At 46.9% G+C, this 5,040-nt stretch overlaps 1 long non-coding RNA gene across 1 annotated transcript; it reads left to right on the plus strand.

The window, feature by feature from the left end:
- Positions 1 to 960: 960 nt before the first annotated feature.
- LOC118707722 lies at positions 961 to 2,014 on the plus strand. The gene is made up of 2 exons (XR_004984373.2): positions 961 to 1,624; positions 1,864 to 2,014. It is a non-coding gene; the product is annotated as an uncharacterized LOC118707722 (long non-coding RNA).
- The last annotated feature ends 3,026 nt before the right edge of the window (positions 2,015 to 5,040 follow it).

Here is a 5,040-nt window from a genome sequence, read left to right on the forward strand (position 1 = left end):
CAAGGGCATGTACCTTGGTTGCGGGCACATCCCCAGTAGGGGGTGTGCAAGAGGCAGCTGATCGATGATTCTCTCTCATCGATGTTTCTAACTCTATCCCTCTCTCTTCCTCTGTAAAAAATCAATAAAATATATTTTTTTAAAAAAAGAATAACCTGAGTAACAACCATAACCAGTCACCAGGTACCCCCATTTTATTTTATTTTATTTTAAAATATTTTTTATTGATGTTTTACAGAGAGGAAGGGAGAGGGATAGAGTTAGAAACATTGATCAGCTGCCTCCTGCACACCCCCCACTGGGGATGTGCCCGCAACCAAGGTACATGCCCTTGACTGGAATTGAACCTGGGACCTTTCAGTCCGCAGACCCACGCTCTATCCACTGAGCCAAACCAGTCTCGGCATAGGTCCCCCCCATTTTACAGATGAGAAACTGAGGCTTCAAGTTAGTTGGCGAAGGCCACACCGAGGGAGAATGGCTGAGGTACAGCTTCACAGCCTGTCTAACTCCGGAGTCTGTGCTCCACCGGCAGTTCCCCATGAAGCCAGAGAGCAGACACAGGGAGGCCCCGGAGACACTGGGCCTGGGAGTGACTGGGCAGAGGGGAGTATGGGCCACAGAACGAGACCTGAACCTGGGACACAGACACTCTCTCTCTCTCTCTCTCTCTCTCTCTCTCTCTCTCTCTCTCTCTCACACACACACACACACACACACACACACACACACACACGGGCAGAAAGTCGAACAGCACGTCTTCACCAGCTCCTATAAGCAAAGCCTTTCCAAACTCAAACACCACCACACCACATCCCCTTCTCTCTCTCACACACACACCAGGGCAGGCACTCGCTCACAGATGTTCTCACAAACACACACTCTTCACGTATCAAGATAGACCCAGACACGTGAGCACACGCTCACAGACAGCCCGGGAGAAACGCATTGACCGCTCTCACACTTACCCACACACTTGCACTCACACACTCTCACACACACACTCATAACGGCACCGACAGCCTCTTGTGCAGGGAGGACCCGGGTCAGGCAGCACGAGGCTCGGCCCCTCCCAGCAGCTCCACACCTTGGCAGCTGGCTTTCCCGCCCAGGCCCCGGGGCGTCTCTGCCATCTGCGACACGTGTGTCCAAGCGCTTCCAGCTCCCCTCGCCCACTCCACGGCCCCAGCTGGACCCCGAGTGGCCGGAGAGCAGGTGGGCAGCCAGCGCTTAGCAGCCCAGTGGGGCAGGGGAAGGTGTGTGCCTGCCGGGGACAGACATGCGGAGGCCTGGAACGCAGCACCAATGGCCTCAGTCTTATCTGGTCTTCTCCCCCCGCCCCTCAGGGCTGGCACCAGGCTGGCACAGTGTTCAGCCATCACAGCTTTGAGGAGAGCAGGGCAAAGAGGGGAGGAAGGAAAGGCCCTGGGTAGACCCTGGCGGGTCTGTCTGCTCATGCAGGTTGGCTGTTTGGTGTACTTTAAAAAAAAGACAAAGAGGTTGGCTGCTATCAGGTTATTATAGCAGATGACAACATACCAACATGGGGAGTGGAAGGTTGTTGACTGTGAAAGCAAAATCGATATAAAATAATATGCACCATAGGCGTGATTTGCATTAAAAAGTGCATGGTAGCCGAAACCAGTTTGGCTCAGTGGATAGAGCGTCGGCCTGCAAACTGAGGGGGTCCCCGGTTTGATTCCGGTCAAGGGCATGTACAATACCTTGGTTGTGGGCACATCCCCAGTAGGGGGTGTGCAGGAAGCACTGATCGATGTTTCTCTCTCATTGATGTTTCTAACTCTCTCTCTCTCCCTTCCTCTCTGTAAAAAAATCAATAAAATATATATATTTTTAAAAAAGTGCATGGTTGGTGTAAAAGGAGATTTGAAATCTATGTAAAATTGTTAACAGCAGTAATCTCTGGATGGTAGGAATTTGCTGTTTTAGTTCCCTCCCCCTTTTATAAACACACATTCTAATTTTCTACAAGGCACAGATGTAGTTCCTGGATGATAGGAGTTTTTCTAGCCCTGGCTCATGGCACATTGGCTGGAACATTGTCAGGAACCAAAAGTTTTGGGGTCCATTTCCAGTCCGGGCACATCTTTAGGATCCTTTGGGAGGCAACAGATGTTCTCTCTCTCTCTCTCTCTCTCTGTCTCTCTCTCTCTCTCTCTCGGCCCACCCTCTGCCCTTCCTCTCTCTCTAAAATCAATAAAAACATATCCTCAGGCGAGGGTTTAAAAAAATTACAGTTTTTACAAATGAATATTTAATGACACGAAAAAGGACAAAGGGAGTGGCGGCCTCAGGTGAAGACTTGCTTGCTGTGTGGACAGGTCCCTTCTCTGTCGTTATTCCTCCGCCTGGGTAACGGAGACCCACAGGGAGCGATGTGAGTATGAAGGCTGTAGCGCATGCAAACGCTCAAACTTGTGCTTGGCACATAGTCATGCTCAGTGTTGGTGGCTGCTGTTCCTAGTTGTACAGATCGGCCACCTCCCGCGCCCCTGCAGGGACGGGCCTGCACACATGCACCCTGCCGTCTGTATGTGGCGTGAGGCAGATTGCACTTGCGTGGGGCTTCGGGCACAAATGTGTGCAAACAGGCACTTGACTCTGAGAACCACATCAGTCCTGTTTTCTACCCAGCACTCTCCTCTCCCTGGTTCCCTTCAGCTTCAAGCTGCTGGGAACTCAGGCTTCCTCTTGGCACCTGACCTGACCCAGGGGCCTTGAGGGTCCTAGGGCATTTTAAAGGCTGGCAGTGGTATGGAAGAGGAAATCAGTGAGTAGAATTGGGGCACTGGGTTTGTGCCTGCCATGCTGCTGAGGGATGGCTGGGCCCATGCTCTGGCCAGCTCCAGCCCTCAGTCTCTCTTGTCCATCCACCCCCATGGCCCTTGCCCTTTTGTCACTCAGAGCATCACCATCAGTGGCCTGGAGCCCCATCCCTGGCTCCCATTTCTTTCTTTCCTTTAAAAAAAAACCAGTTTTTACTGATTTTAGAGAGAGAAAGGGAGAGAGGAAACATTGATCAGTTGCTTTCCACATGCACCCTGACAAGGACCAAACTTGCAACCTGGGCATTTGACCAGGAATCAAGCTAGTGACCTTTTGGTGCCCAGGATGGCACTCCACCAGCTGAGCCACACTGGACAAGGCTGGTCTTTCCCGTTTCCTCCACCTCCTCCTCCTCTTCTTCTTAAGATTTTATTTTATTTTATTTTTATTTTATTGATTTTTTACAGAGAGAAAGAGAGAGGAATAGAGAGTTAGAATCATTGATCAGCTGCCTTTTGCACAACCCCTACTAGGGATGTGCCCACAACCAAGGTACATGCCTTTGACCGCAATTGAACCTGGAACCCCCTCAGTCCGCAGGCTGACACTCCATCCTCTGAGCCAAACCGGTTTCAGGTGGTCTTTCCCATTTCTAATGCTTAGAAAGGACTGGTCAGAATCCTTCCTTGGCTCCCCACTGCCTCCAGGATTAAACCCAAGTTCTTTGCTGTGCCTTGTGGGGTCTGCTCACCTTTCTCACCTCTTACTCTTCCTCACTCTGCTGGTCTTTTCCCTCTGCTCAGTCTGGGATGCCCTCCTGGTAGCAATGATGAAGCGTAAATGATGAGCCCTCGCTGGTTTGGCTCAGTGGATAGAGCCTCGTCCGGGTTCGATTCCGGTCAGGGCACAGGCCTGGGTAGCAGGTCGATCCCCAGTAGGGGGCATGCAGGAGGCAGGCGATCAATTATTCTTTCTCTTCATCTCTCTCTCTTTCCCTCTCCCTTCTTCTCTGAAATCAATAAAAATATATTTTAGAAAAAGAGTAAAAAAGAGAGGTGAACTTCTTCTCCTCACTTCTCTATATTTGATGTGGAGTCCAGCAAATTTGCATTCAGATCTTATCTTTGCCATTCCCAAGCTCATTGTGACACTGGGCAGGTTTCGCCCCTCTGAGTTTTACTAGGTGTACCGGTTAATAATGGGGATTTAAAAAACATAGATGGCGTTACACATATGTTGATATATATGCGTTTTGATATGTATGCTATTTTATTGTATTGCTCCTTCAGATTACCACTTTTTCCCCATCGATGGCACACACACTTTCTGAGCAGCACTTCAAAACGTACAAAGAAGTGGAAAATTGAGTCTCTGAATAGTCTGCCTCAAAACAAGAAAAGTTCTATTGGGAGAGTATCTACAAGTTACCTGAAAGATGGGGAAATGTGTAGCTAGCGATGGACATTACTTTGAATAAAGCACTTTGATGTTTTTCTTGAAATTATCGTGTTTTTTTATTACAAAATCCACATTACTGTTAATAATGCAGATTAATTATTAACCAGTTAATAGTGTGGATTAACTATTAACCAGGTAGTAATACAGATTTTGTAATCCAAAGAAAACATGATAATTTCAAGAGAAACATCATCGCCAGTCACAATTCAATGCAAAAAAAACTTTCTTTAGTGCTGTTGAAACAACATTTTATTGATGACTTTTTGGTTTTCCATTTGTCTTTTGTTCAGTTGATGTGGCACTATTTTCCTTCCTTTAAATCTTCCCCATTGCTTGTAAATGATGGGAAATTGTTTGCTGAGCAACGTTTAATCTTTCTTCAAGTTGTTTTTCTGTTTGACACCCATCTTCATCCAATGCAATTTGTCTTCATACTTTTTCAGTTGACCTGGATGTTCTTTGTCTTCCACATCAAAATCATCACTTTTAAAACGTTTAAACCAGCATTTACAAGTGTCTTGAGATGGAGCATGTTTACCATAAGCTTTCCGAAGTATATGACAATTTTCAGCAGGACTTTTCTTCAAAATAAAGCAATGAATTAAAACTTCCCACAAATGGTCTTTTGGCATGAAATTTGACATTTTTAAGCATAAAAATATCTAGGATATTAACACCTTCAGAAAATGTGACATATGAAGTTTTGAAGCTTGTCAATACAACAAAATAGCATACATATCAAATCGCATATATATCAACATATGTGTAACTCCATCTATTGAAAAAAATCCTCAT

Source organism: Pipistrellus kuhlii, unplaced genomic scaffold, assembly GCF_014108245.1.
Source record: "Pipistrellus kuhlii isolate mPipKuh1 unplaced genomic scaffold, mPipKuh1.p scaffold_m20_p_6, whole genome shotgun sequence".
Taxonomy (NCBI): domain Eukaryota; kingdom Metazoa; phylum Chordata; class Mammalia; order Chiroptera; family Vespertilionidae; genus Pipistrellus; species Pipistrellus kuhlii.